Source organism: Silene latifolia, chromosome 8 (assembly GCF_048544455.1).
Source record: "Silene latifolia isolate original U9 population chromosome 8, ASM4854445v1, whole genome shotgun sequence".
Lineage (NCBI taxonomy): Eukaryota > Viridiplantae > Streptophyta > Magnoliopsida > Caryophyllales > Caryophyllaceae > Silene > Silene latifolia.
The window spans coordinates 102,861,571-102,884,271 of NC_133533.1; the positions used below are offsets into that span (position 1 = coordinate 102,861,571).

General features: G+C 41.3%; 1 long non-coding RNA gene across 1 annotated transcript; it reads right to left on the reverse strand.

The window, feature by feature from the left end:
* Positions 1-689: 689 nt before the first annotated feature.
* LOC141595798 (uncharacterized) lies at positions 690-15,822 on the reverse strand. Its single transcript, XR_012522297.1, has 3 exons — positions 15,549-15,822; positions 1,075-1,179; positions 690-986 (listed from the first exon to the last, which is right to left on the reverse strand). It is a non-coding gene; the product is annotated as an uncharacterized LOC141595798 (long non-coding RNA).
* Positions 15,823-22,701: the final 6,879 nt, after the last annotated feature.

A 22,701-nucleotide genomic window follows, 5' to 3' on the forward strand; every position in this document is an offset into this window, starting at 1 on the left:
TAGTCCTGCCAGAATACCCATCACAACAGATATTCCACGCCGCCAGTGGGGGACCGCAGCCGTACCCACCAAATCCCCGCTCATCAATTCTGAGCGATAAACCATGTTCCTTAATGTGCACATCCCCTCCTGCGGCGGGTTCCACAGAGGGCGAATCAAGGGCGTGAAGCCACTCCCGCAAGTGACTCCACTCAGCCGAGGACACCACTAATGGAAAAAACCCATATTGCGTCAGTTGGAAATGGCGTTTTGCTTCGGTTTTGAACTGACGTATATCGAGGGGTCGTATTTGCTATGCGTCAATTGTAAAAACTGACGCAATTGCTTAACATTTGCGTCAGTTGTACTTGGAGATCGACGCAAATAGTTGTTATTTTGGGTCATTTCATAATAACAAGCCGACGCAAATGGGCCCAAAACTGACGCAAATAAATAAGCATTTCGTCTTCTGTTTGGAAAACCGATGCTTTTGCTTCTACCTTTTGCGTTAGTAGTTCTTCTAACTGATATTATTGGCTTTTGGTTTTAGCGTCAATTTGGTTAACTTTTTCCGTATGTTGTTTGGAAAACCGATACAATTGCTTTTTACTTTTTGCGTCATTTGTTGTAAAAACTGACGCAATTTATTAATATTTTTTTTAAAAAAAATATAAAAAATTGCTACCGAAATTTAGGCAGCACTTCCCCATAAAATTGATAATCAAAATGCCAACAATTTAAAACCTGCAATAAGATATCCAACCAAAGGACATTACATATCATTCGAACCAACAACGTTCCAAAATACAATCCAACCAACGTCGTTCCAAAATACAATAATCCAACCTAACAACGTTCCAAAATACAATACAATTTATAAATAATCCAACAAAAGTCATAGTTACTAAGGTAATCTATACTAAATATATGTTATATAAACATTTATTCGCCCAAACTTCTCTGGCCACATTCATATCGATCATTGACATGGGTGAAGTTGCAATATTCTGCATTTTCAATATCAGTATTATATAGTAATAAATTTAAATGAAGAATGAAAACTGACAATGAAAAGTTAAAGTAAGATTGAATTACCTGTTCAAATTGTATCTCCGCAGCTTTACAATGGTAGAAGGTTATGTCATACATCCATTTCATAACATAATAACCACACTCATAATCCTCGGGTTGTTGCGGACACTAAAGTTTAAAAAAAATATGCAATTAATAATAAGCACGATGAATTGACCAGAATAATCCCACCATTTACCTCTCTTCCGAAAACAATCTCACCTTTCATTAATTTCATAATAGTCCGACCTTTATACCCTATCTTCTCCAAATAAACCAAATAACTTGTTACTTGATTAACCAGTTGATTTATTTTATTTTTACAATTTTTTTCCTAAATCATTCTCCTTCACCCTCATACTCCTCCAATCCTCCTCCAACACAATCACATAGTTCTTATTTACTGGTTTCGAGCTTAGCAATCAAACACATGGTTATTGTCACGTAGCAAAAGCAATCTAATACTGTTACATGAATTACTCACCATATACAGAAATTCATGGAGAATAATTTGAAACTAGACTCATCTCCCCTTATTAATCTCAACAAGATTGGTTCAGAATTCTAAGTGAGAGCAACATCGTCTATTCGTCTTTGTTGGACATTTTTTAACCTCCAGCCTTTCACCATTAGTATTTTATGAGCGTTGAGTTTTACAACACTTAATATTGATATATAGCTCTCTTACGTTCAAAATTACAAAATTTGATATGAATATGTTACTTTCAAATCAATAGCTCCAACTTATATAAGTGACCTGCCGTACTTGCTGGAAATCTTATAACAGAAAGGAGATTAATGGAGGTTATTATTTTTGGAGTTCTAGAGCTCGATTCCACACCGGTGCACCGATCGGGCATGGGTATATTGCAGTGCAGATGATTAGCCTGGGAATTGAATAGCCATTTACGGATTTTTTACTGTTGAATTGCATGACACCATAAACTTAAAATTTATAAACTTTATTTCGACCCGCGGACTGCTGGCCTATGCGATCAAACCTCAACTTTTTGGTAAAACCCCATGATTTTAGCTTGTGAAAAAAGTAAGTTGGCACACCAAAATTAAAACATAAAATCCAAACTGTAAAAAAGACTAAGAATCTCTTATGCTGTCCCCCGCCAGCCAAACCAGCAATGAGACCGTCGGCTTCTTACTGAAGTTCTCGGGGAATAAGACCATGGCTTGGTCCCCGCATCCGCCTTCTTATGAGCAAGTGAGTCAGAGGATAGGCTCGGCTTTCGTTCCAAAGGCTAGTGGACTGGCTGGTCTCGAGTCTCCTTCCGAGATTGATGTGAAAGGCGCGCAAGGTGGCTTATAGGCATCGGAAAGAGCCTTATCTACTACTTCTTTCAAGGGAAAAGTTCAGAAAGATCACTAAGAAAGCTAAGAAGACCCCTTTAGGATTACCTCCTCGACTAGCTCCGCCCCTACGGATCCAGCTTAGGTAACGAAGTTCTCCTCTCAATCCGAGAAAATAAGATTTTTCTTCTATGGTGGTAAATGCTTTGCTTTTTCTGCAAGAAAGTAGACCACGAAGAAAAGCCCCACCGCTCCTCTAAGTCAGGGCTCGAACCCTGTCAATTAGAGGCACCAAACTCATGATCTCGTTCTTAATATTGATAAGTACATTTCCGAGATTACCTCCGGGATTGACATAAAAGAGGTAGAATCGTTCCGAGATTACATAAAACCCTACTCATATAGGGCGATTTTAACAAGGATACGAAGGAAACTGACTTGGTTCAGAAAGTAGGCCATGTCGGAGAGTTGAGGTTGGTCCTTGCGCTCCAGATTAATCTTTGGTTGCTTAGCGCGCCTATTGTTTAGCACTAGTCTAGTAAGTATAGCAATGCAGGGAAGAGGGCGCTACCTGATCAAAGGGCCCCGGTGTAACCCACTCTTTAAAGTCAGATCTACCCTCCAGCTTTCCACGAGCACCTCTTTCCACAAGCTCTGGCAGGACTGGTTCATTTGCGAGGGTTCGCTTGTTGCCTATAATTAATGGGGCTTGGTTACCCTAGAAAGTAGGGGCCAAGGAAGAGCTATTCTACCCGAGGGCACATGAGACAGCTCTGAAATGAATTTACCACAGCACTCTGAGATTTATAGACCCGTTAAGACAGGGCGAGCCCTAGCTGAGATAGGCAAAAGAAGTTACGGGAGAGAGGATCTGAGAGCTCAAGTGATAGCGAGAGAGATGGAGTCCCAACTTTGGACTTTTCATCCCCCTCTTTCATAAAGAGAGTGGGAAGTCTAGCACCAATGCATAATAATCCCTATCTAGTTAAGAGCCTTCTTCGGATCTTCCTAACTTTCCCGCTGGCTTTGCTGCAGGCTTGTTACAGGCACCCCACACTATCGGCCCCTGCGAGACGGACAGAGGATTAAAAGCTGTCTGCGCCTACTGGAGTGGGCCTTCCGATACGACCTAGCTACTTGGCATCATTTCCGAGCCTTAATAATTAAGATAAGAAGGGGTTTTGGGCAGCAATACCTACTTTCATAGAATCGGACCTATATTAAGATTGGGGCATCAGCCCAAGTCTCATAGAATCTTAACCTAGCCTTGTGAAGCCCTATCAGTTAAGGCCGAGATCTTTCATTAGCCTTGCCCAGAAAGAGGGGAAGAGCTCGTGAGTAGACCACATAAATAGAACAAATTGACCTCATAGACAGTAGGACTCTCCCCGACACGTTTACGATTCTATAGATCAAAAACCTAATCCCGGGTTCCACCCTTTGAAATTAGAATTAGCAATCCAGGGATTTGGCAGGGTGAGTTTATGGTTCACGATTCTACCTATTTAAATTTAGAACTTCTGATCTTCTTGCCCCCTCTAATAAGGCTCCGTTCTACCCTACCTACTTAATATAGACGAGGGTAAACTTACAAATTAAATTAACGACCCCGCTCCCAACTCCTGAATGAAGTCACTTCCCTATTAAAATTAAAGTAGTCTCGTCCGCCATTGATCAGGCTTTTTCCGATATTACCTATATTGACATAGACTTGCCTTTCCCCGCGAATGCAGAACAGAAGTACATTCACCAAAGTCCGGGTCTCCTTTACAAGATTGATATGATCCTACCATAGTCTCGTGCGAGCCCTGTATAGATGGGTATGAAATTTCCGAACTCTATTAAACTTAAACAAAGGGAAAGCCCCGGTTACGGGATTGGCCAATATTGACATCAAAGCTCACTTCTAGCCAACTGAATAGGGGGGAACCGCCCCATCTGAAGAAGTTTACCATTTTGTTACGATTCTACCTCTGAAATTTCCGAGATTGACAAGGAAGTTCATAGAATCGGAAAAAGAATCAGCTTAAAGTTGAAACTTACTTTTCTTCTCTTCTGCCTTGGCTTGTAATTTCATTCTTTTTATTACATGGTGATCCAGGACCTGTATAGGTCGGAGTGGTTCTCCTACTAGGGAGAAATCCTCACCATCGAAAGGAAGAATAACGTTTCAAGTCAAGCTCGATGAGCGGATTAAGTCAGAAATTTCATACTATTTCAACTGAGGCGAAGCTTCCGAAATAGAACTACTTTCAACGAAGGAGCATCTTGCATAAGAGAAGAATTTTAAACGGTGGGGAACCCGCCGAAGTAGTCTGATGTGCGCGATCCTCTCTTTTCAGAGGGGAGGAGGTGGAGTTAGAAACCTCGTTTTCGACCTTTAGCGCTAGCTTGCTCTCGTCAGTGGAGTCAGCTTCTAGCTTCTTTTCTCTTGACTGGCACCTCTCCCCTTCGAGCTTCCATCCCGCAGAAAGCTCAATCATTGTCGGATCAACCAAAAAGAATGAAGTCTCCGGCCTTAGAAGAAGGTCGAGAGGTTCGATCTCCAAAGTCAAGTCAAGGGGAGGAAAGGCATTCGGGAAAGCAGAGGATTGGTCAGCCACGACTCTCCAAAGACTTCGAGCAGTTCATTTGCTGCCTGGCACTTTGAAGTCTCGGCCTCTTGTTTCATCTCGTCACGATCTCTCTTCTCGCTAGCTAGCCTTGCTAAGATAGGGCCAATCTTGATTTCGAACTCCCGGGATTGACCTCATAATCGTAGAATTGGTCCGTAATCCCTACTCATATCATATTAAGGCACCAGACGGAGCTCCTATAAGTACCTTCCGGATTACCCTAGCAGACCTACTTTCATAGAACCTACTCATCATACAAGCCAATATTATAAGAATTCTCCCATATTCGCAGGGCCTTATAGAGATGGGCATCAACGTACCCCTTTCTTTCTTGTACTAGTCCCCCGTTTAACTTATTGTCACTTGTTTAGTTAGCAGGCATGGACATAAGTTATCATATATAATAAGCGCACTAAGCAACCGAAACTTCTCAATCGGCAGAAGCTGGGCTAGCATCCCCTGCTAAAAGACAGGTGGTAGTCTCATCTGATGAAGTTTCTTTTTAGAGAAAGTAGAGCAAGGCTAGACCGCGCATCACAACAAGTCTTCGGAGACATCTTACTATACGTCCTCAGGAATCCCACCCTCAAAAGACTTTGACTTACTAGTAGCTTCCAGGACTAGCAGCAAGAGCAAGAACATTAGCAAGAGCAAGAACATTAGCATTAGCTGGAGGTCTCACATAAACAACAGGACGGTACCTTCATTCTGTGTTAACTATTTAGTATGTGACTGGAGGACTCTCTTGAACAAAGACTACTCCCGCAGAAAGGTCAGACGATGCTGCATCAGTTCGCACTTCGAAAGAGTGGACTTATGGGTCTCTTACTCTACTATATTAGAATTCTAAATCTTAATTAGACATTAAAACATAAATTTTATTTAAACTTGCTCATTTATTAAAAGATTAAATACATAACAAACAACAGCTGCACTTGGCTTTTGGCATCCAGGGTTAGTGGAACGAGTGGAAGTATGTAGCGAATAAGAACATCTCCAATTTAAAGTCTTTCATTAGAATTAATTAAAAAGCTGCACCTTTCTAATTAGTTTGAGTAAGGCAGGACCGAAGTCCTAAGTTGACAACACCTCACGAACGTTCGAGTCATTTCAATTACATACCTTGTTAGGAGTCTTAGCTTTGGAAGAAAGTCACGGTATGGGGAAGCTACTCTATTATAACAAGACTGGAAGATCTCATAAGAAAAGTTAGAACAAGGGCTGTCAAACTGCTCCCATAGGTGTTCAATAGCAAGGAAGGTCAAAAGTAAGTTATAGAAGCCCACAGCGTCTAATGCTTTCGGATTGGGTGAATAAGTAGCAACGCTAGAAGAGATCAATCTTGTCTAATCTAATATAGAACACGCTAGAGACCTATCTAATATAGTTATAGTAAGTAAGGACGAGTCGCACAGGAGGGCTAGAGACCTATCATTTTTGGATCACTTTTTTCGGGGTTAATTTCCCGGGGTTCACTGAAATTGGTACGATTTCTTTTATGATTTGGTAGTAAAAGTGGGTTATGTTGAATTTTCCCTGGTTTCATTGAAACGTGACAACATCTGATTTGGTGAATTCAGTAAAGAAACCATCGAATGACCAAAAATAACGTGTTTTAGCAAATTGCATGTTCGAAAGGGCGTACCTTCCTTTGCTTTTCCAGATTTTTTTTTTTTCTGATGCTGGCCCATCTTCTACAAATACGGTTGGTACAGGTTCTACCGGATCTGGAATGAGAACTCTTTCTTCAAAAGAAAAAGTTGCGCTTTACTTATGATTTTCGTTGCAAGAACCATTTTACTAGTAAAACGGACTTCTCAAACATGCATTTTTCGTTTTGCTTACGATTTTGGTTGCCAAAATCTCGTCCCTAGTCTCATTGGGGGCCGTCTCTTTCCCAACAGCCTGCTCTGCAGCTTCGTTCCCATCCCCATCTGCGGTTGAGTCTTCTTCATCAACAGGTAGAATTTCCTCCGGAAAGAGTGCTTAGTCAGCGAATGCCACCCTATCTTTCTCCTATCTTTCTCCTCTTTTTCTCGTTCTTTTGGTTTTGGGATTGGGAAGAAATGCTTTCCTGCTTACCCCTTCTCTTTCTTTCTCAGGCTACTTTGGGCTGCCCGCTTCTTTGTATTGGGTATTGGAAAGGGGCCAACAGCCTTTGTTTCATCAAGCAAGGAATTTCTTGTCAAAACCTGGTCTTTTCGTTGCAAATGACCTTTCACTAGTGTAGTGAAACGGGTCTCGCTTTTGCGTTTGTTGCAAATTCGCTTGGGGAACGGGGGCGTATTCTTAGCCTTAGCCTAAAGGGGTGAATCCCGGCTATTCAAGGGCTGGGGCAGATGACTTCCCATTTCACGAGGACGTATGTGAGAGGGCCAAAAGACCTATTTAGCCGGTTTCCTTGATTATGCGTTTTTCTAGCTAATAAACCTCCTAACACAAGGTGCAAGCACAGTACTTCCTTTCATAATGAATCTCGGCACTGGTTTACCGGTTTTAAGTTATGCAGTTGACGCACCGGTCGAAGGTGAAGTTGCAGAAAGAGACATCGAAGGTGCAACGAAGGTTGCGGTTGGTAGTGATGAAGCAGCAGAGGTCCCAGTTGAAAATTAAGTTGGTGGTGGTCAAGCTGTTGGTGAAGTTGTAAGCGTTAAGGGTTTAAAAGCAACAAGAGTCCAAAAATGGCTATTCACTTTTTCCATGAAGCACCGTGAAAGGGGCCTCAAACGGCGGTTTTACCTATGTTTCGGGGGATGAAATACTAGAGAACGAACAGGCTTGAATGTGGTTTCCTGATAGGGGAATCGTGGCACACTTTCAATATTCGATCGCGTCTTCACTTGGAACTCCCTCGACTTCTTCTTCGACGTCTCTTTCTTCGCTTTCGACGTCTCTTTCCCCAACCATAACTTACTAAGAATGTTCCTTTTCAAAGTGCATATTTTCTTCCAATCCTAGGATTTTGTTATAAAAGGGGGTACTTTTACCACATGTTTTGAGGTATGAAAGACTCGAACGTTAGTGAGAGGAATGTAATTTCGATCGAGAATAAGAGCAATGAAATACTAGACCTTAGGGGAGAACGAACAAGCTTGTCCGTGGGTTCTCAATAGAGGAATCATGGAACACTTTCAATATTCGATTGAGGCGCGAAGCCCTTGCGACATATCTTCCGCCTGCTAACACACTACTCGCTACGTCTCTTCCTCTACCCGTTCATTTGGGTAAAAGATCTCTCTCCCTATAGGTCCTTTAAAAGATAAGATTTTCTCACAATTAAGGATTTTAAAGCCAACTCCCTGCTGCGTAACCTACACTCGTTCCATCCATACTAGAAAGAGGGAAAGGGACCCTTGAAAAGCGGTCTTAATCGTAGGACCTTCAAAGGCAATCCTTTTTAACTATTCTTCCGTGGAAACCAAAGCTGGGGATGTTTCACTAGCGCATTCCCCGACGACAGAGTTTTTACCACCAGCACCTACAGACAAAAGTCAACCCGGCAATATAGCAGTGCCGCCGAGCGAGACTGCACTACCCGCTTATAGGAAAAGCAGGTACCACCAGCCACAGAAACAGGCTAGGTGTTGGTTTTGAGGTGGAGACAAGACTGATCTTCAGTCCTAAGACTAAGCCTAGAATTAGGATTAGTGGTCCAGTCCTCATATTAAATTTAACACTACAATCAAGAGGTGTAGCGTAGCCGGTTCTTGATTGAATATTTGAGCATATTACCTGTGGAATCCGAACCAAAGGCTGCAATACTAAAGAGCATTCTGCGATTTAAGTACGATCATCAAATCTCATGTTAGGATCTTAGCTCACTCACATACCTATCACGACAAGCGGTACTACTCGTGCACATTCTGAAAAGAAGTCCTCTCATTAATCCGACCAACCTATCCCACTAGCGATCTAACCAAAGCCACTGCGGCTTATCCCCATTCCTTACTTACCACGGGTGTAATAAAAAGAGAATCTTTGTTCACATTAATTCAAATTAAAAAGAAGCCAACTCGCTACATACGTTCCGCTCGTTCAATGGGATCGATCAATCAACCTAACCATCCGGCCATGCAGTCAGGAACAACGACTATACTATACTGCGGCTTGACCACCAGCAACGGCCTTTCAAAGTCATTTGCTGTGAGAGAGGATAAAAAGAAAAAGTTTGTTGGTATTAGTAAGTATGGGACCAGCTTAGCCCTGCTCTGAAGTGAGCCTGTCCCCCGCCTTAAAGACTAAAAAAACGTATGAGTGCGCCTTAATCGCGGAATCCATGTGAGTACTAGGTTGAGCGAGGAAAAGATGTGTCGGCGGTACCCTCAATCGAAAGCCACACAGATAGTCTAGGCTCAGTTGGCGGTACTCCTTTATAGCCTTACTTTCTGATCGGCAGAGGCTATGCTCACACTCGATAACACACTCACTACAGACTTCCGTTCGCAACAACCGGCTCTATTGCTCGCTTTCTCTCCCGAATGGTCGAGTCTGTTTCACTTATTCTCCTTACTTGTTACTTAATATGCGAACTATAAATAGCCTCGAACAGCTGCCCAAAGTAAACACTCTCGAAGGCAATCTCGGAGGGGTTTTCTGGCGCAGAAACCTCAACTGATGCAGTTCTTACATACAAAAAATCGCACAACAGAGATTTTGAAAGGTATTCTCAATCGTTTGGGAAAAGAAAAGGATTTCGTTTAGGCGAGTACAACCTTTGAAAAAGGAAGGATTTAGCCCTCTCTCTACTTATCTTCTCTCTTTCAAGGACTAAAAGGATAGCGAGTTTACAGGCTCTTTACCTGCTCTCCCTACTCGCTACTACGACTTCTTTACTAATATAGCTCCTTGCTCCCCCCCCTCAATGGCGGCTCCCCTCGCTACTACGACTTCGCTCGGCCGTTCTTCACTCGCTTCGTTCGTTACTACGACTTCACTCGCTCCAACCTAGCTTTTTAGTCAAGGGTAGAAAGTCAAAGCTTATGGGCTGTTTTTTTGCCATATCATATAACAAGGTATCACTGGCGCTTTCACCCCGGTAAAGATCATATGAAAGTGCTTTTGCACCAAATAACATAATTAAAGAGAAGGAGGTATGCAATTGTTCGACCAATAAAAGCATCGGCTACGTCTTAGCCTGTTCTAGGAAGGAAAGACGAAAGTCTATGTAGCAACGATCGCAAAAGACTCCGCTTGTAACGGACAAACGTACACTTTCAACGGGGTATTCCCATCGTCCCCCTGTTCTAAAACCACGCTTTCATGCTAACAGATTCTTTTCACTGTCGTGCACCGAAGCCACCATAGCAACTCCCAGGGGTGATGAGTCATACAGCATAGCGTGTGCTCGATACGCTTTTACTTTTCCGAGGGAATACTTTGCTGGCTAAGCCCACTTTTATGAACCACTCTTCTCTTCTTCTCGTTCACCAACATCGGGAGTTCCAACTGACAGAGGTGCTCTCGGAGATCCTTATTGCATAGAAAAGGACGTGGTGGCTGGTATTATCATATATAAGAAAAAGGTTGCTTTTTTCCCTACCCTATAAGATAACTATCTCTTTCATAAGAGAAAGAACCCTTATCTTTCTTAGTTTCTACTTTCTAGTTTGGCAGCATCTTAAAGCTAGAAATTTTCTTTAGACTGTAGTGCGCTAAATGATCAAATCTCATTACTTTTGAATTTTCTTTGTGGGGAAAAACCTCACTCACATCAAAAAAGGGTCAAACTCAGTTCAGAGGACACCGGGACGCTTTCCAAGTATCTTGAGGCGAGTTTCCGATGTGTCTGTCCGAACAGTAAAGAAAAGAAGATCCCTTTTTTTTATGACAAATCTGATTCGATGGATCTTCTCTACTAATCACAAGGATATAGGGACTCTCTATTTCATCTTCGGCGCCATTCTTTGGAGTGATGGGCACATGCTTTTCAAGATCGATTCGTATGGAATTAGCACGCCCGACGATCAAATTCTTGGTGGAAATCATCAACTTTATAATGTTTTAATAACGGCTCACGCTTTTTAATGATATTTTTTATGGTTATGCCTGCGATGATAGGTGGATTTGGTAATTGGTTTGTTCCGATTCTCGATAGGTGCACACGACATGGCATTTCCCGATTAAATAATATTTCATTCTGGTTGTTGCCCCCAAGTCTCTTGCTCCTATTAAGTTACGCCTTAGTAGAAGTGGGTAGCGGGACTGGGTGGACGGTCTATCCGCCCTTAAGTGGTATTACCACCATTACGGAGGAGCAGATTGATTTAGCCATTTTTAGTCTTCATCTCTCTGGTGTTTCATCCATTTTAGGTTCTATCAATTTTATAACAACTATCTTCAACATGCGTGGACCTGGAATGACTATGCATAGATTACCCTTATTTGTGTGGTCCGTTATAGTAACAGCATTCCTACTTTTATTATCACTTCGAGACTTGGCGGGGGCAATTACCATGTTATTAACCGATCAAAACTTTAATACAACCTTTTTTTGATCCGGTGGGGGAGGAGACCCCATATTATATCAAAGCATCTTTTTTGGTTTTTCGGTCATCCGAGGTCTATATTCTCATTCTGCCTGGATTCGGTATCATAAGTCATATCGTTTTTACTTTTTTACGGAAAACCTAGGTCTTCGGGTATCTAGGCATGGTTTATGCCATGATCAGTATAGGTGTTCTTGGATTTCTTGTTTGGGCTCATCATATGTTTACTGTGGGCTTAGACGTTGATACCCGCGCTTACTTCACCGCAGCTACCATGATCATAGCGGTCCCCACTGGAATTAAAATCTTTAGTTGGATCGCTACCATGTGGGGGGAGGGGGGGGGGGGGGGGGTTCGATACAATACAAAACACCCATGTTATTTGCTGTAGGGTTCATCTTTTTGTTCACCGTGGGAGGACTCACTGGAATAGTCCTGGCAAATTCTGGGCTAGACATTGCTCTACATGACACTTATTATGTGGTTGCACATTTCCATTATGTACTTTCTATGGGAGCCGTTTTTGCTTTATTTGCAGGATTTTACTATTGGGTGGGAAAAATCTTTGGTCGAACATACCCTGAAACTTTAGGTCAAATCCATTTTTGGATCACTCATGGAGATTTGATGGTGATGATGGAGGTGTGAAAATGGTGGTTAATTGCAGTGCATAGCCAGGGAAGAGGGATTGGCTAAGAGTCACTTTGACCTGATATTATAGGTACATTTTCATATGACTCATTTTAGGAAGACAAGATAATCAAACAAAGTAGTACACACCAATTAAGTGGAATCAAACAGAGGCATGTGCATTCTGACATAGATGCTGGACAAGGGTAGTCGGAGAAAGGTTGGATGAAGGGGGTTGCCGGAGGGAGATAAAGGGAAGGGAGTTCAGAAAAATCAATTGGGTAAGAGAGGAAAAAATTGACAAGGGTATAATTGTTACGTACCCGGATCTATTTGATATATAGTTTAGTATTTTTAATATTATAGTTGCGTCGTCCTCCATAAGCACAATATAGTAGCCAAGCACCTTCAAGAACCTTTTCTATGTCCATCTTCTTAGGATCCCTTTTTCGCGCGTCCAAAATATACATTGTGTTCAATCCCACGCAAACGACAACCAACATCCAATGATTACTGTGATCAAAATATGACAAAATCATTACATATCAAGAATTAGAACTTATCTGCACATATGACAATACTAACCTTGCATTTCAATTTCAAAATCTAATGATGACGGTAAACAAATTAGGCACTAAACTATAGCAAGTAGCTTTTAATTTTTAAATGGGGTAAACAAAATGAGAAGCTTGCTTGGTTGGGTTTGGCCCTAGAAGAAGAGGCTGACTTCACATCTTCTCAAAAAAAAAGTTTGGCTTTCTTTTCTCCATGACTTTTTTAAAAAGCAAGAGACGTTGTACAGCTACAGTTACGGTACAACTAACTAAGTATAACTAACTAACTTCAATTACGAGTTTAATACTTACCCTTCATAAAATGCTCCCATGATATATTTATTATCTTCTTGAATTTTCATGCATGGAAAATATACGCTTCACATTGTTTTGGATAATGCATATACTCCACAAGTTTCACGAGGCACAAGTTTAATACTTACCTTTCTTCTTATCTCCGACATTTGCTCGCTGCTTTACATCGTGGACGCTCATCTAAGTCACTATAATCTTTCCAGAACAAAATGCAGTCATTTGGGCAGGCATGGATTTTTTGGTAACTCGTAGCCAATGGACACAACACTTTCTTACATCGATAAGTATTAGCTCGAAGCTCGTTACCTTTTGGCAACATTTCTGTTAAAAGTTGCACTAAAGCGGTGAAACTCTTATCACTCCATCCATTCGCCGCTTTCAAGGTATATAATTTTAACACAGCAGATAAACGGGTGAATTTGGAGAAACCCGGATATAACGGTTTCTCAGAATCATCAACTAGCCTCTGGAAAATTTCTGGACATTCTATAAAATCTTTTTCTAAATCATCCATCATTCTATCAATATTCTCAGCCTCTACGTTGTTATTGTCATCGTCAGCATTGTCCACATTAATCGAATGTTATTAAAATCCAAACCATGAATCTCAAATTCATCAACATTATCCAATTTGTTCCCCTGATTTACAGCGTTTGAGGTACCTTGCATGTCATTTTCTTTCTCTCCATGCCATATCCACAAATGATAATCAGGTTTAAACCCCTTCATTACCAAATGATTCTGCATTTCCCTTGCTGAGTCTACCTTTATACGGTTCTTACATACGCTACACGGACAAATGAGATGCTCCTCATCCCCATGTAATTTTTGATGTGCAACAACATGGCTGATAAATTCATTAAGCCGTTGTAGAAAATAGAAATCTCGTTTCCCATACATCCAATTCCGATCCATATCCAGCATGATACACCACTAAAAATAAAATAATGGCTTCTATTAGAATAATGGTCAGACCTGAAGCTGTTATAAAGATTATAGTTTCAAATATAATGTTAAAAATAATAGCTTTTACTAGAATGCCCCTTTCTAAAAAGGATGAAAAATGACTTAAGGATAGGAATATTTTAATGTTTAGGCGCGATGGCGAATGGTGTAGGCCATGAGGAAAGTCTGGGCAGCAAGTTGTATTAGGAAATGGTAACTCCCAAGTTTGCAACTTTCACTTCATAAGCTAATACTTTACTACTTCTGCTACTACTACATTAACTTACTACTTCTACTATCCTTATTTTAAAAAAAATAAAAATAAATGATACTCTATATAAATCAAGATATATACTAGTGTTAAGAATAAGTTTTGTTGATAGAAAAAGTATCATAATAAATAAGTTATGAGTGTTACAAATTTTGAAAATATAAACCATAGTTTGAAAAATAGAGAAACATATATTTAAATTAATGTTAGATCCCTAAAATTCGAATAGTTTGATTAAAAAAAACAGTCGATTATAGGAACTCCTGTACATAAGTCGTAAGTCGAGCCAACCATTTTTAAGAATTCTGAGGGCTAGGTGAAAGGTGGAGCAAGAGACTTCCGTGCTTGAGTTGTGTTTTTATATAATTGGAAGCATGAGACCGTCTCACAAAAGAGTTGTTGTTTTAGAAATAAATGGGCAAACAAATTGATTGAAGATAAAAGAAACTACATACTGAAACTACATGAAACTTTTGAAACCAACTAAACAATCTCAAGCTAGCATGAGACCGTCTTACAGTTAAAAATCACATAAATAAAGGAAATTAAAATCTGAAACTACATATACGTGGTATGCAAGTAGACCTCTAATGATGTTCCATCATTATCACGAAATCATACATGAACCTGTTTTAATGTCTGATCTTTTTAAATCAAATTGGCCTAGTAAACAAGAAAACTGCAAAAATGCTATTATGCTATTAATGTCTGATCTTTTTGAAAGGAAGTTTCACTTACTGCATTATTTCTTGCAGTTGTTAGGATTAGTGCTATGTATGTTGTACCCCTTTTGAATCAATTTAAGTACAACTCTTTATGAAGAGTATTAATAAATGGAGTATAACAATTACACTTGAGACTAAGTAAAAGAGATTACAAATGCTATTATGCTAACCCAATAACACTAAATTAGTAAAATTCACCACATTCTCAGAGAAATAAGAACTGAAATGTATATAAACAGATAAAGGTATTCCCTCCGATCTCAATCATTTGTTTACCCTTTTATCCGTGAGAGGTATTTTAATCAAAAGTAAACAAATGATAAAAATGGAGCACATATAAAGCACGCAATAAGAACAAAATAATTGTTCAAAGCTCGGGTACATGCAGCCCTTTTCCCATGTTGCAAACAAACCCGTACAAAAGTCCGTTTAAAATTGCATCAGTGACATTTTGACAATAAAGAAAGCATAGCAAGTGATTAAACAATGATGGAGAAGAAAACCCATTTGCATAATAATCAACAATAAGTACCATAGTAATCGAGAGATCAGAGATCAATGCAAAGATTATAGAAATAATATTTGATGAATTTTTTACCACAAATAGAAGACAATCATTAATAGCTGAACTCAATGAAAGAGGGCAACGACCATACCTTAATACAGACGAACAATTATCAACGATATAAACTTGAAAGAGGGCAACACTATGTTGGTGTTAAAGAGTAGCGACGAAGGGCAGCAATGGCATACGACGGCAGGCAAAAGCACGACAGTAGATAATAATGGATTCTCGACGGCAGCGGTGGCAGGTGCACGGCACGGCAGGAGCACGTTGGTGCCGGTGGTGGGGTACGACAGCAGCAGGGTGGTGGTGGTGGTGCAATGATCGAGCGAAGTTTGGTGATGTGAGGGAAGAATAAGGGTTTTGAGTAATTGGGAATGATGATACGTAATAGCGAAGTTTCGAGAGGTAGTTTTTTTAATTATAATCATTTGTATCGGTTTTGGAAAACCTGATGTAAAAAGATAATGTCAATTAATTCGGTTATCTAATCTATATCTATCTATCTATATTAATAAAGGAAACTTTTTTCGAGCGATTATAGAGAGTCCAACTTTCGTGAATTACCTAAATTAATTATTAATGAAATTATATTTGAAGATAATAATTAGATATATACCAATCAATCGTAGAAGTACTCATATACACATATTCTATTAATTAATACATTCCTAACATTAGTGTGGAAAAATAACAAAAATAAAAGAAAAGTCCTAATATAACCCAAACAACTTTGCATCAAATACTATAAATATACTCCGAACAATACAAATTTGCAAAATCACACAGAACAATGTTTACATTGTGTGGACAGCGGGCCGCCCACGGGGGCGCTTGGTGAAGGTCGAAAACAAGCGTTTGCATTTTGTATGGAGTCGCCACCAATTTTTATGGGAAATTGGAACCGTTCGAATACCTCGTGTCATGTCAAGACACAAAGTAGTGACATGAACACTAAGCAATCGTTTACCCTTAGCATTCTATGTCTAGAATGACTCTCGTGGATGCCAATGAACATGGGTGCTCACGGAGATCTGGAGTAAGGGGTGAGGGTACGTATTAGGAAGCTCTTTTGATCGAACACCTAATCCCGCCCGCCTCGATAGCGGCCTCTACTAATGATTAGGGAAGTTATTTATACTCGATATATCGTCGGTTGTAATGCATGCAATGCAACATCCAAGTTTTAATCCTAACATGTGAGAATTAATACTAAGTCGGTTGACACGTAATTAGCATACAATTGGGTCGAAGTAGGATTTAATATACAATTACATGTGAGAACGTACAAATGATGAAAGAAATACAATAATTATAAATAATTACAATGGATTAGGCGATTTATGTCGAAAATACCTTTAAAACGGATGATTTGAGAAAAAGAACAAAAGAATTACGAACAGATCAGAAGGTGATAATACGATTAATAGTTAATTAAACGTAGGCTAATTAAACTATGTCAAGGCAAAGACGGAGTTCAGGGACAGAACTCAGCCAGGAACAGGCGCAGCAGGACTGCGCCCTTTGGAAGAGGCGCAGCAGACGCTGCGTCTGTTCCTTGGCTCAATTCTGGCTGTGAAGCCGTAATTGCAAGCCGTTAATGTTAATTGGTGATTTAAAGATGGATTGATAATATTTACTCGGATAAAAGTGATTAACAGATTATTTAACATGTGAATGGGTCATAAAAACAGTAAAACATGGATGAGACGATGTAAGCGAATTAATTACATGATTAATGATGAAAATATTAATGAGTCCTCTGTTGAAATAAGTCAATTAGGCTAAATACAACGGATATACAACGAATATGTGAATAAACAGATTAAACTATATCAAAGATGAATCCTTAAACTCAATATGATTAAATTGAATCTCTAAAATCCGAATTGAATTTAATGACGAAAACCCGCAAATATGAATTACTTGGGATTTAAGTCGGATTTATGATGATTAAAACATGCGAATGAATGATGATTATATATGGAATTATTAAACTATTATGTGAAAGGATTAAAGAGAAACATACGGAAACAAATAAGAAAGGCAATTACGAGAGGACGAAGAAGAAGAAGAAAAGAAGCGAGGCTGCGGCGGCCTCACGAAGAGGCGCAACAGAACTGCGCTCCTTCAAGAGGCGCGAGCCCGATTTTGCGTCTTTTCTCGATCGATCTCTTCGAAAATCCGTAAAAAGAGGTTTTAAAGACGGTTTTAGAAATCGGTTTTAATGAGGTACTTTCGACGTAAATCTTACAATTGTGGTACGATAATTAAAATACAATGAATAAATAAGGATTGTACACCCTCAGACTTACATGTTGACGAAACGAGAAGGACTAAGAATATCGATTAGTGATGCTCGACGCGAATGCAAGGAAAGTGCCCTCGTAAGAGGAAAACGATTGATTAATTAGATTGATTATTGTGTAGTTGGTCAAATTGGTCGGTCATGCAAACGGAGAGGTTGGTACCGGAAAGATCCGAGCTTACGTGGTCGAAAGTTCAAGCACGTAGGCGCCAATAAGTAAGAACAAAGTCTAGAATGCAAAGGGAGAAGAGAAGGGCGGACACTCGCGTGAGAAATATGAGGAACGAAGGCTCCTTTTTATACTAATCACGTGAAGGAATTAGGGTTTCGGAGACTCTTTGGAAGTGAATCTCGGAAAGATATGAAAAAGATACGTAAGACATGCAGAGAAGGGCCTGGGAAGAGGCGCAGCAGCCACTGCGTCTCTTGGAAGAGGCGCGACACTCTTGCGTCTATTCCGGGAGGTTTCCTCCTCTTTGAAGAAAGATTTCGCGTTTGAGTTATGGTAGGACGGAAATAATCCGATTATCTTATGAATATTACGGGATATTATTTGCCAAAAGATAAAATTTGTGAAATATGGAATAGAAATATCCAGGAACATTCGAATATTCGACTCGGGATTTAACGGTTATCAGAAAATGGAGACGGTTTTTGACCCGGACTCCGAATGTACTCTAATTACTGCCAAAACGACCGTATCGGAACGTAGATGACATCTAAGAGGTAGACATTTAATATTTGAGCAATCACTTGACGATAATCTTACGAACTGTCACAAATCGTTCCGCGTATCAAACATGCGGCCCAATCATCACCGGGTGGTTTGCGGGAGGTGCAGAAATGAGGTATCTACACATTGTTACTAACCATTGATGATTTCAAATGTGTATTATGTTGATGATTACCATGAATTATTGTTAAAATAAATGTTACTAACCATTGATTATTTCAAATGTGTATTATGTTGATGATTACCATGAATTATTGTTAAAATAATACGGAGTATTTGAATTTTTCCTAAATTATATGTGAGCACTTACCCTTACTAATTAATACATGTGTTTATTTATAGGGAAGAAGCAACGAAGGCATGGAGAATAACGAGTGTGATTTTTTCTTGAAGTTTGAAACTTTATCAAATTACGGGTGATGATTTGTACCAACGATTATTGCTAGAATAATATTATTGGAACTTTTTCTTAATTTGTGAATTACATGTGAACACTAACCCTTACTTATTGATTGATACCTATGTTTCTTTATAGGGACGGAGCCCTTACTTTTTCTTAATTTGTACCAACGAAGGCTTGTCGTCATGTGACGCGGCCTGAATTTACTTTAACGTTGCAGGTGATGAGGCTTCTACTTCTGGGAGGACTCCCATGGAGATAGACGCCACTACTGTTGAGGAGGCTTTAGAGCAGGCCTTCACCGCTGCGGTGATGGCTGCTGGAGACGAGGCTCACGAGGAGGAGGCCGTCGAGGAGGAGGAGGCCCCGAGACGGGCCAACGTCGGGCGAGGAGGTCGTCAGCTGAGAGGAGCTCTGCGTGGGTGAGACACCGGGAGAGTAGGCACCTCGTGTGGGCTACAGAGGGTCACCTGTCCTACAGGACGGTGAAGAGCTTGGTAAATAAGAATTCACTACTCCTTATTCATCCTCTTTCATTCTTTTTGTCCAAATTTCTTTCAAATTTCATTCAAAACTAAAGATAGCTTTGTTTCCAATCATAATAGGAGGCCGGGAACATCAGGTCGTTCTCGGGTTACACGACAGCGATGGAGCACTACGAGCAGCTGTCGGCGGAGGAGAGGGCTATGATCGAGCGTGGAGCGTTCGGTCCTCGGAGTTCAGTGCGGAGAGATATCGTGAAGAGGAAGTTGCGGGCTAACCTTAGCCTGGTCCGCGCTTTCTTGGATCGATTCAGGGATACGACTTCCACGTTTCCGCCTTTCGGTGAGGTGGGAGTCACTTTGGAGGATTACGGCTTGATTTACAGTGTCCGTGTGGGACCGAGGAGATGGTGTGGCGGAGAGCGCTATGAGGGCGGACTCGGCCGAGGCGAGAGATTGATCGGTGGAACTTGTCGCCGAAGGCTGTTGCGATGCGGGTTTGGTACCCAGTACTTACGTTCGAGACTACTTTGCGGGAAAGACCCCGGCGCTGGTGACGATCGATGGGAGGGAGACAGCTCCTCCTCCTTGTACTGGTGAGCGAGAGGGCTCGTCGTGGCTTTGGTGGTTCTGTCTTCGATTTACCTCGGAGACAAGGGCGAGAGGCTATCGACGAAGCTCCTTCCTTTTCTTTCGACCGAGTTCCCTAGGGCGTTGAGGCGGGTCCTTTGCTGGTTTTGCGGTCCTCATCCGCTTCATGAGGGCCATGGTTCGTCCGGAGTTGATGGAGAAGGGGATTTCTCCTGGCGGCTGTCGGACACAGGCTCTTGTTGGAGGTATGAACCTTCCTTTAGACCAAAGTAAATTCCTTTCTTCATCAAATCACGAAAGATCGTCATTGATTATTTACATTTTACGGGCGTGGGTGTACTCTTACTTCCCGAGTCTCGCGCCCAAGAGGACGGAGCCGTTGGAGAGGGCCTATCCCGTGGTGAGGGATTGGGTCATGTGCCGGACGAAGAGCAAGCGTTCTTCTCACAATGTCTACCGGCGGGACGTGAACGCTCTTCAGCTGAGCAGCGTGAGTGTCCTATTTGTATTCATTTATTCTTCTTATACTTTGCCTTTAATTGATCATAGGAATGATCTTTGCCTTTATATTGTCACAGTGGGTGCCCAGACCTTGGGCGGAGTACGCAGGAGCGCCTCCTTTTGTCGCTGAGGTCCTTCGACCTAGGAGCCCGAGTCGGCTGTTATTGAGGACGTCGATGGGTCCTGTATGGTACTTGGGCGAGCGGTTGGCTCGTCAGTGCTCTCGGGACGCGTTGACGGTTTCCGTCGATCCTCCCAGGACGATGTTTAGGGAGCCTTCTGAGGCTGAGAGGGAGGCAGACTTGGCTGGTGCCAGTGGCGACGACCTTCTTATGCCTGGCGAGGACTACTCGGCGTTCCTTTACGGGAGGTTGGCGTACTGGCCGGTAGTGGTGAGTATCTTTTTACTTTTTGTTTGATTTGTTCTCGAGAATTGCGACGAAAGATCATCGATTAACGAGAGCTATTTGTTTTTGCAGGAGGTTGAGGCGGCGGGCATCGAGCCCCCAGAGTACCCCGAGACCCTTGAGTACACTGACGCGACCGGGAGGACGACGATCTCCGAGCTGCGTGACTTTGACGTAGCTGTGACGGATGCTGGCCTAGACGACTGGCAGCATTTGATTCGGAGGGTGAGCCTCCAGCTTATATACCTTTCGTGTAAGAACACATTTGATTGAATTTATTCAATTTGCTGAGAATTTGTTTTTTTGAAATGCAGGTCGCGCCATCTCGGTTCGTGGCACTATGGAGGGTAGCCAACCGGCGGCGAGCTACTGCCATCGAGGCACTCGTCGGTGGTCGAGGTCGTCAGGTATGAACCTTATTTGATTGATTTTTTTTTTTTGATTTTGGTTTTGATTTTCGATCTTGCTTGAATTGATTGACATGAGCCAATTTGTTTCTGTTTACAGGCTGGCCGCGAGCAGGAGCGAGAGTTGACCCAGTCTCGGGAGGAGACGGCTCGCTTGTTGAGGGAGCTCGAGGTTCGGGACGCCGAGATCGCCGTTCTTGCGGCCAGAGTTGCTGAGTTGGAGGGCGCCCAGCAGTAGTTTTGTAGACTTGTACCTTTTGGACATTTGATTTTGAAACATTTTTGGACTCTGTTTGGGGCATAAGCCTCCAGTTTGCTTGGACTTTTGTACTTTGTTCGGGGCGCAAGCCCCCAGTTTGCTTGTACATTTGTATATACGATGGCCTGAGTGCCTTTGCTGCTGGGTTGTGTTGCTTGTACCTGCAGGTTAGTTCTTGAACAGGTTTGGTAGACAACGGTTTACGCCGTCATGCTGCCGAAATTTACATGGAAATTACGCAAAACATACATTTTATATACATATGGCCTTAAATCAGCGCAAAATGAGACTCAAAAGAGCACAAAAATGCAAAAATTTTGTCGGAAATGACCGGACGGTAGGGAGGGTTACCCCCTAAAAAAAGAAAAAAAAGAGAAATCTATAAGTGTAGAAATGAAATGTTGAAATGAAAACAAAAGAAAATTATTTCCCAAAAAGAAATGAAATGTATTTCCTAAAAAAATGAATTTTATTTCCTAATAAAATGAAATTTATTTCCTAATAAAATGAAAATGAATTAAGTGTGATGAAAATGGCGAAGGTGTCGATGTCGCCTCGAAATGCGTGCCCGCGAAAATAGGAAACTTGAAACATGGTAAACTGCTCGTATTTACCAAAATAAAACCCCGTAGGAATAGGAAATTATGCGTTTATAGAATTAGGAAAGATCCAAACGCGGAAATCACAGAAGTGAGACTGGGGAAGAGGCGCAGCATGAGCTGCGTCCCTTTGAAGAGGCGCAGCAGGTGCTGCGCCTGTTCCCAAGCTTGTCCGTTCTGGCGGATTTTTGGAAACAGCAATTAGTATAAATAGAAGCGTCGATGGAGTTTTAATTCACATCAATCTTCCGTCTTTTCTTCGTCTATTCACATAAAACTCCCAAAATAAATTTTCAAAAGAAAATTATCATCATGAATACTTTGGAGATCCGCTTGAAGAAATGGACCAACGAGTTTTCGAATATGGAGAAACACGACATGGGTGCTTATAACCTTGGGTCTTTATTGAGTTTGAAACTCATTAAGGTAGTAAAACCGTTCTTGGATGCTTGCCTTGACTATTGGGACCCGAATTATCATGTTTTCGCGTTCCCAGGAGGTGACATTTGCCCATTTCCTGAAGAAATTGCTGCTATTGGTGGGTGGGACCCTGAACA